We start from the raw sequence: 10000 nt of genomic DNA on the forward strand, positions 1-10000 counted from the left end.
GAGCACCTAGGGGAAGTTGTGATGCCATCTGAACACCCACCGACTGATGCATTGAACGGCTAAAGTTGACCTTCAATCCGAACTGGCACTCTGCGGCGTGGAGGCAGTTGCGCGACCACTCCTATCCCAAACCAACAAAGCAAGGTGCATCCTACGTGCTCGGTACAAGCACACCACGACGGGACACATTGAACGGTTCAGCGATCTCTCTGCACTAGTGGAAGAACTCCAACGTGATACGGGAGACTTTGCTACAGCGGCTTCTCTGCACTTCTGGGCTACCACCTTGTGACGGGAGACATTGCTAGCGGTCACTCTGCACTAGTGATGGTACACCACCGTGATACGGGAGACATTGCTAACGGCCACTCTGCACAGGTGCCAATACCACCTTGTGACGGGAAACATTGCTAGGAACCGATCGGCATCTCTGCGCGATTACTTGACGCACACCCAACTAAGTCAACTGTTGGACTTTTTCGTAATCACGGCGGGACACATTGAACGAGCTCTAACGGATCTCTGCACGCATGGAACATGGTGGCGGGAATCATTGCTAGAACCGAACGGCGCCTCTGCGCGATGTACAAACAAGCTCAACAGGAACCTCGTATCGGCTGCCGAGCCGGAGCTCGAACAACTTGGACTTTCACCTCTAATTTATATCAACTCACCACTCCCCGAGGGATCCGCAGAATTGCTTCTGGGTCCCGTATCGTTATTTGCGATTCGTGTTTGCATTACACTACATTGAACTATTCCAACTTGTTTATCCGCATGGCGAACATTTGCTGCATTGAACATTAAAGTTCCACTTCGCTCTCCCCTACGTGGGTCTGAGCTTCACTCTCAGGGAAAAAATATGCCACATTGGTTAGGGAAACCCGGTTTCATCACGCTATGTGCCCTGCACCACCAGCTTAGCGTGAATGCTTCGAGTTTCCCTAAGAAGTTCGATTGGTCTTGCAGAGTTTAAAGACAACGAAGCTTAGTTTCAAGCAATGATATAATATACGCGTATTAAAAACCCTTAACTGTTACAACTTTTATGCTTGAAACCATCGCAACGAAGTCTTTGGGTCCGTAGACCCGTGATGTACTGCTCCAGGAAACGTTTTGAAAGAGTGGAAACTCAAAATCATAGGTTAAGATCATCGGCAGAACTCACCAGACACCACTTTTGCTTCATAAGTTCGGCCTATAGTCATATGACGATTTTCATCGGGGAGGGGACGTATGACCCAAACGGGGGCTTATATGACCCACGGACACTGCAAACCATGCTCCTACGACTAAATAGAGGTTAAAACTACGATTTGGTGAAATCTTCATTTTTGACCTCGGAGCAAGGTACCTTCCCTATAGTAGGCAATGAGTAAATGATCATAATCCCAGGAGGGCAAAAAATGGGAACCCGAGAGGAAAGCGCTGTTGGCGCGCCTAAGCTAGTGGCCCGTAGAGTAAAAAGGGTACCCCCAACAAAGTTGTCGTTTGACGTTCTGGTTGCACTTTTCATCATCTAGGGTGCGTTCCTGACACGTTTTGAGGGGTTTTAGGAAAAAAAAATTTTTCGCCTACTCGAGCTCTCTGGCCCGTTCGGTGCACATTTTTGAAAAAAGCTAGGGAGCTGCCCCTAGGTTCGGGGCGTCACAAAATGTTGAAAAGTGGTCGAAAAACCACTATCCAGAATCGGATGTAGAATCGTTAGACGAACTTAAAATTGTTCTACGACACCCATCTGCGACGTTTAGTATTCGAGATATGGCCCGTCCTAGGTCTGACCGAGCAATTTTTGTTCCGCGCACTTTGTGCACCGTACACTTTGATGTTTGTATGAAAAAGTACCCTACCTAGGGACGCGTAGAGCAAATTTGTACCCCCGGGCATGTTGTCGATTGACGTTCTGGTTGCACTTTTCATCATCTAGGGTGCGTTCCTGACACGTTTTGAGGGGTTTTAGCAAAAAAAAAATTTTCGACTACTCGAGCTCTCTGGCCCGTTCGGTGCACATTTTTGAAAAAAGCTAGGGAGCTGCCCCTAGGTTCGGGGTGTCACAAAATGTTGAAAAGTGGTCGAAAAACCACTATCCTGAATCGGATGTAGAATCGTTAGACGAACTTAAAATTGTTCTACGACACCCATCTGCGACGTTTAGTATTCGAGATATGGCCCGTCCTAGGTCTGACCGAGCAATTTTTGTTCCGCGCACTGTGTGCACCGTACACTTTGATGTTTGTATGAAAAAGTACCCTACCTAGGGACGCGTAGAGCAAATTTGTACCCCCGGGAATGTTGTCGATTGACATTCTGGTTGCACTTTTCATCATCTAGGGTGCGTTCCTGACACGTTTTGAGGGGTTTTAGCAAAAAAAAATTTTTCGACTACTCGAGCTCTCTGGCCCGTTCGGTGCACATTTTTGAAAAAAGCTAGGGAGCTGCCCCTAGGTTCGGGGTGTCACAAAATGTTGAAAAGTGGTCGAAAAACCACTATCCAGAATCGGATGTAGAATCGTTAGACGAACTTAAAATTGTTCTACGACACCCATCTGCGACGTTTAGTATTCGAGATATGGCCCGTCCTAGGTCTGACCGAGCAATTTTTGTTCCGCGCACTGTGTGCACCGTACACTTTGATGTTTGTATGAAAAAGTACCCTACCTAGGGACGCGTAGAGCAAATTTGTACCCCCGGGAATGTTGTCGATTGACATTCTGGTTGCACTTTTCATCATCTAGGGTGCGTTCCTGACACGTTTTTAGGGGTTTTAGCAAAAAAAAATTTTTCGACTACTCGAGCTCTCTGGCCCGTTCGGTGCACATTTTTGAAAAAAGCTAGGGAGCTGCCCCTAGGTTCGGGGTGTCACAAAATGTTGAAAAGTGGTCGAAAAACCACTATCCAGAATCGGATGTAGAATCGTTAGACGAACTTAAAATTGTTCTACGACACCCATCTGCGACGTTTAGTATTCGAGATATGGCCCGTCCTAGGTCTGACCGAGCAATTTTTGTTCCGCGCACTGTGTGCACCGTACACTTTGATGTTTGTATGAAAAAGTACCCTACCTAGGGACGCGTAGAGCAAATTTGTACCCCCGGGAATGTTGTCGATTGACATTCTGGTTGCACTTTTCATCATCTAGGGTGCGTTCCTGACACGTTTTTAGGGGTTTTAGCAAAAAAAAATTTTTCGACTACTCGAGCTCTCTGGCCCGTTCGGTGCACATTTTTGAAAAAAGCTAGGGAGCTGCCCCTAGGTTCGGGGTGTCACAAAATGTTGAAAAGTGGTCGAAAAACCACTATCCAGAATCGGATGTAGAATCGTTAGACGAACTTAAAATTGTTCTACGACACCCATCTGCGACGTTTAGTATTCGAGATATGGCCCGTCCTAGGTCTGACCGAGCAATTTTTGTTCCGCGCACTTTGTGCACCGTACACTTTGATGTTTGTATGAAAAAGTACCCTACCTAGGGACGCGTAGAGCAAATTTGTACCCCCGGGCATGTTGTCGATTGACATTCTGGTTGCACTTTTCATCATCTAGGGTGCGTTCCTGACACGTTTTGAGGGGTTTTAGCAAAAAAAAAATTTTCGACTACTCGAGCTCTCTGGCCCGTTCGGTGCACATTTTTGAAAAAAGCTAGGGAGCTGCCCCTAGGTTCGGGGTGTCACAAAATGTTGAAAAGTGGTCGAAAAACCACTATCCAGAATCGGATGTAGAATCGTTAGACGAACTTAAAATTGTTCTACGACACCCATCTGCGACGTTTAGTATTCGAGATATAGCACTTTGTAGGTCTGACCGAGCACTTTTTGTTCCGCGCACTTTGTGCACCGTACACTTTGATGTTTGTATGAAAAAGTACCCTACCTAGGGACGCGTAGAGCAAATTTGTACCCCCGGGCATGTTGTCGATTGACATTCTGGTTGCACTTTTCATCATCTAGGGTGCGTTCCTGACACGTTTTGAGGGGTTTTAGCAAAAAAAAAAATTTTCGACTACTCGAGCTCTCTGGCCCGTTCGGTGCACATTTTTGAAAAAAGCTAGGGAGCTGCCCCTAGGTTCGGGGTGTCACAAAATGTTGAAAAGTGGTCGAAAAACCACTATCCAGAATCGGATGTAGAATCGTTAGACGAACTTAAAATTGTTCTACGACACCCATCTGCGACGTTTAGTATTCGAGATATAGCACTTTGTAGGTCTGACCGAGCAATTTTTGTTCCGCGCACTTTGTGCACCGTACACTTTGATGTTTGTATGAAAAAGTACCCTACCTAGGGACGCGTAGAGCAAATTTGTACCCCCGGGCATGTTGTCGATTGACATTCTGGTTGCACTTTTCATCATCTAGGGTGCGTTCCTGACACGTTTTGAGGGGTTTTAGCAAAAAAAAAATTTTCGACTACTCGAGCTCTCTGGCCCGTTCGGTGCACATTTTTGAAAAAAGCTAGGGAGCTGCCCCTAGGTTCGGGGTGTCACAAAATGTTGAAAAGTGGTCGAAAAACCACTATCCAGAATCGGATGTAGAATCGTTAGACGAACTTAAAATTGTTCTACGACACCCATCTGCGACGTTTAGTATTCGAGATATGGCCCGTCCTAGGTCTGACCGAGCAATTTTTGTTCCGCGCACTGTGTGCACCGTACACTTTGATGTTTGTATGAAAAAGTACCCTACCTAGGGACGCGTAGAGCAAATTTGTACCCCCGGGCATGTTGTCGATTGACATTCTGGTTGCACTTTTCATCATCTAGGGTGCGTTCCTGACACGTTTTGAGGGGTTTTAGCAAAAAAAAAAATTTTCGACTACTCGAGCTCTCTGGCCCGTTCGGTGCACATTTTTGAAAAAAGCTAGGGAGCTGCCCCTAGGTTCGGGGTGTCACAAAATGTTGAAAAGTGGTCGAAAAACCACTATCCAGAATCGGATGTAGAATCGTTAGACGAACTTAAAATTGTTCTACGACACCCATCTGCGACGTTTAGTATTCGAGATATAGCACTTTGTAGGTCTGACCGAGCAATTTTGTACTGAAATGTATGGTGAACATGTAATTCATTAAATAACATTGACTTGCATCGTGCCCTACTTCATCGGCACAGCTGTTATTGACTATCTTTAGTGGAAATGGATTGAGTTTGACCATTTTAAGCCCATTTCCTATGCCGTGCACCAACATTGTGTACCGATCAGGGAAAGTACGCTACGTACGCGTTCATGGATGTCGATGTTGGTACAAGTTGCCTTTCGGGATAGCCGTGCACCAAAACTGTGTACCGATCAGGGAAAGTACAAGACGGAGGGTGCAGCTCGAGCGTACGCGTTCATAGATGTCGATGTTGGTACACTTGCACCAAAATTGTGTACCAATCAGGGAAAGTACAACACGGAGGGCGCAGCCCGGGCGTACGCAATCATGGATGTCCATGTTGATACAATCTACGTGTACGTACCTAGTTTTTGTAGGAAAAGTTGCAATTAAGTGCTTGCATGCTTAAAATGCTCATCTCAACCGGTCACCTTTTGGCCTGCCCTTTTATAACAGAAACCTAGAAAGATACTCGAGATTTTTGTGTTTTTCCATTCGCCCGGGACGACGAAATGAGCTATGTGCACATCGTGCAGAAAATTGTCTTCGCCACGCATGTTTTTGTCCATCCACTCATATAATCACCCGAATTTGTGTTCAACACGGACGGCGCAGCCCGAGCGAACGCGTTAATGTTTATGTTTGTACACACTGCTTGTACGATTCTAGGATTTGGTAATTGCGTCACAGTGCCCGACCGTCGCGGACACCATTCTTGGACAGAAGTCCTAGTACGTAGAGTACTTTCCCTAGGTATGTGCTCGTTCGTGACTATCGTTGCGTGCTTACGGACACGCTTGGGTATGTTTACCATACAAGGTTTACTAGGGAAACCTGGGAAGGACGCTTGCCCTCCCGTCGCGGACACCATTCTTGGAAAGAAGTCCTAGTACGTAGCGTTCCTTATTTTACTTGATCAGTTTGTAATGCATTCGCTTTGTTCCATCGACTTCTGCTACTGCTCACTAAGGGGTGTTCGTTTGCGATGTGTACGATAAGCAACTGTCTATCGTAACCAGCAGTTAATCAACACTTTTTACCCAAGTCATAGCAACATAGAGTACTTTTCCTAATCGGTACACAATTTTGGTGCACCTCTAACCTCGCCGGCACTTTATCGTTACGTTTTGTGCACAACCTAGGGACGTGGTGTAAGTTTCATGATTTTTATGTTTGATTTGGTTTATTATGATTGAAAAATACGCTACGTCCCAGAAATTGGAGCTCGACTACTTCCTCCATGTGGCGAAAAAAGTTACTGGGCAACGCCTAGCTTATGCCCCATTTGTACTTCAATTTTCATTATCAGGTTTGAAAAATACGCTAAGTCCCAGAAATCTGAACTCGAATACTTTTGCCACGTGGCGCCAAAAGCTACTGAGAAACGCCTAGCCTTTTACCCATTTATAATTTAGTTTTCGTTATAAGTTTTGAACAATACGCAAAGTTCCAAGAATCTGAACTCGAGTACTTTTTACATGTGCCGCCAAAAGCTACTGAGCAACGCCTAGGTTGATACATTTTTGGTACATGGAGTGTATGCATGCAGGCGTACTGCCGTGCTAGACCGGAAAATCGAACTTGCTACTAGAACGTAAAGTAATTCCCCTAGATAGGTGCTTTTGCATGCCTCTGATCGACGACCATGCAACGTGCGACACGCGTAGCTAGGCTTCCCCAAACAAATTTCCTAGAATAGCACCAAATTGCACACTTTCAGGGGTATATTTTGGTACCGTGTACCGTGCATGGTACAAGTATCAGTAGCTCGTGCAATTTATTTTGCATCGTGTTGCGGTTGCTGGTGCGTCGGGATAGGAGTGTTTCGAGACTTTCGCCAAGCGTTGGTGCCATTTGGTGGATAATTAATGTTCTAGCCACAATAAACGTGCCACATAATGCCAATAAGGAAAAAGCCGATTTCTAGGGACTTCTAGTCAAAATGTTTGCCATCAGCGCTTTCCTGTCGAGTTCCGGATCTGGGACTTAGCGTTTTTTTTTTTTTCACGATCCAATCCAACGACCAGATCGTGAATAAACAATACATACAACAGTGCATCCCTTTAAAGTAGGAAAAGGCCGAATTCTAGGGAGCTCCAGTCCAAAAGGTTGTCATCAGCGCTCTCCTCTCGAGTTCAAGATTTGGGACTTAGCGTTTTTTTCGCGATCCAGCCAAAAGACCAGATCGTGAAATAAACAATTAATATAACTGTACTAGTACATCCCTTCAACTGAAGCAAGTGCACCATACATGACCCGTACGCCAATCATCCATGCACATGACACGTCAACTAAGTCAACACATGACACAACTTGGACAACTGACGGGTAAGTAGGTCATCTCGTACACGACGACACATCGACCAAACCAGGTCAACACGTCACATGCACAAGACATCCTACTACCAAGGCCGACCACCTCGACACACAACGTGTTAACCGAACATGGTCTACAACACCATCATGTGCAAGGCAACCGGCCCAAACGGATCAACTTATACAACTTGTAACGAGCATGTGTGTAAGCTTACTGGTTTGGTCGGCACGTTTCTCACATCAAGACAATCAAGTCCAGAAGGAGGCACGCCGACAAGCTCACTAGTGTTACGTGTTCCGCTCCATACCGTGTCAAGTCACTCGTCTGACACGGAAGTAGCCAGCTCTTGTCCACTAGTGTTAAGGAACGGTCTCCAGACCAAGTCAAGTCACTCGTCTGACAAGGAAAGAGCACGCACCAAGCTTCACCAGAGCACGGTACCACGGTCCCCAGACCAAGATGGTTCGTTATGCCATCGAGGAAGGGGCACGCGATCCCTTGCTACACTCAACTAAGTACACTCTTGCTCTCACAAAAGTATCCCCTGTGTCGACGTGGTCCCCAGACCAAGACGAGCTTGCGCACATCGAGGAAGGGGCACACGGACAAACCACCAAGCATGGGTCGCCTGAGAGGATCGATGCGAACGCATCTCTACAACTCGCAGCTCCCAGCCTGAAGTCCCGTCGTTTGCGGGCGGTTGATAGGTGTCGAAACTAGGTATATCCACGTTGGGCAGAGCTCAAGCCAACGGCGTTCCCAGTTACGGTACTAACACGTGCAGCGAACTCCACTCGTTGCGGCCTAGGTATAGCGGGATGAGACGCCGGGCTGCAGACGCAGACTCCAACGGATCTCAGAGGGTTGTTAGGCCCGCTAGCTTCCGAACACCTAATGGGTTTGAGAAGCGCTATCAGCTCGGATTGGCTACGACCTTAGAGGCGTTCAGGCATAATCCAGCGGACGTAGCGTCATACCAAAGTCCGGTCGGACTAGTATTGAGCCAGTGGTCCGTACCTGTGGTTCCTCTCGTACTGCACAGGAATTCCGTTAAGATAGCGACTATAAGCACACACCAGTAGGGTAAAACTAACCTGTCTCACGACGGTCTAAACCCAGCTCACGTTCCCTTGAAAGGGTGAACAATCCTACGCTTGGTGAATTTTGCTTCACAATGATAGGAAGAGCCGACATCGAAGGATCAAAAAGCCACGTCGCTATGAACGCTTGGCGGCCACAAGCCAGTTATCCCTGTGTAGTGTCAAACGTGAGGTCGTACTGTACCGACACGTTGTGTTTGGGCTCCGAAAAAAGGACTTAAAAACAGTGCAAAATCGTCGTTAATCGACTTTAATAGTGTGAAAAACGTGCTCAGGGCACCTGATTTACCCTTTAAGAGCGTTATCAAGTGTTTTTAAGGCAAAAATTCAACAAAAATCGTGCATTTGTGTTTGTTGCCTATGAACCCCCCACCATGTGTTTGTGTGACATGGTGTAAAAGCAGAAAATCGAAAAAAGTGCCCAAAAAGTGCCAGAATTGCACGATTTTAGTGTAAACAGTGCATCTGAGCACGAAAAAAGGTGTTAAGAAGTGATCCGCGCATGAAAAAACCACAAAATTGTGAAAAAAAAGTTTTGCGTCATCCAGCCCATACTGGGCCAAGTAATCGCCGGATCTGTGTTTTCAGCGATATAATTTGCCCAGATTCTCGCCGGGTGTGGTTTTTAAGGCCATCGGGTGGCCAAAGAACGTTCATCCAGTGAAAACCGATCGAAAATCGGCCGTTTGTGACCGAAAAAAAGTGAAATAATATTTAATATTATTCGGTGAACAAATTTACGAAAATTCGGTTCCAGGGATATAATTTGCCCAGATTCTCGCCGGGTGTGGTTTTTAAGGCCATCGGGTGGCCAAAGAACGTTCATCCAGTGAAAACCGATCGAAAATCGGCCGTTTGTGACCGAAAAAAAGTGAAATAATATTTAATATTATTCGGTGAACAAATTTACGAAAATTCGGTTCCAGGTGAAATTGGGTGGGTTGACTGTACGGCCCCTGACGGCCCCTGAGTTAGGCATCGGTTGTCAAACGGCCTGACAGCTCGGACGGACCGATCGTTAAGGTGCCGTTACACGAGTAACCATAGTTTAGGTGACCATCGACGGGCGGAAAATGTTTGTGACATCGGCCTATTGCGAATGCTCACCGTGTGTTTGTGTGACGTGGTGCTAAAGAAGAAATTCGAAAAGTGCCCAAAATGTGCCTGAGTTGCACTATTTTAGTGTAAACAGTGCATCTGAGCACGAAAAAAGGTGTAAAGAAGTGATCCGCGCATGAAAAAACCACAAAATTGTGAAAAAAGTTTTGCGTCATCCAGCCCATACTGGGCCAAGGTTTCGCCGGATCTCTGTTTTCAGCGATATAATTTGCCCAGATTCTCGCCGGGTGCGGTTTTTAAGGCCAGCGGGTGGCCAAAGAACGTTCATCCAGTGAAAACCGATCGAAAATCGCCCGTTCTGTGACCGAAAAAAGTGAAATAATATTTAATATTATTCGGGGAACAAATTTATGAAAATTCGGTTCCGGGTGAAAT

This window comes from Anopheles gambiae, assembly GCF_943734735.2.
Source record: "Anopheles gambiae chromosome X unlocalized genomic scaffold, idAnoGambNW_F1_1 X_unloc_39, whole genome shotgun sequence".
Lineage (NCBI taxonomy): Eukaryota > Metazoa > Arthropoda > Insecta > Diptera > Culicidae > Anopheles > Anopheles gambiae.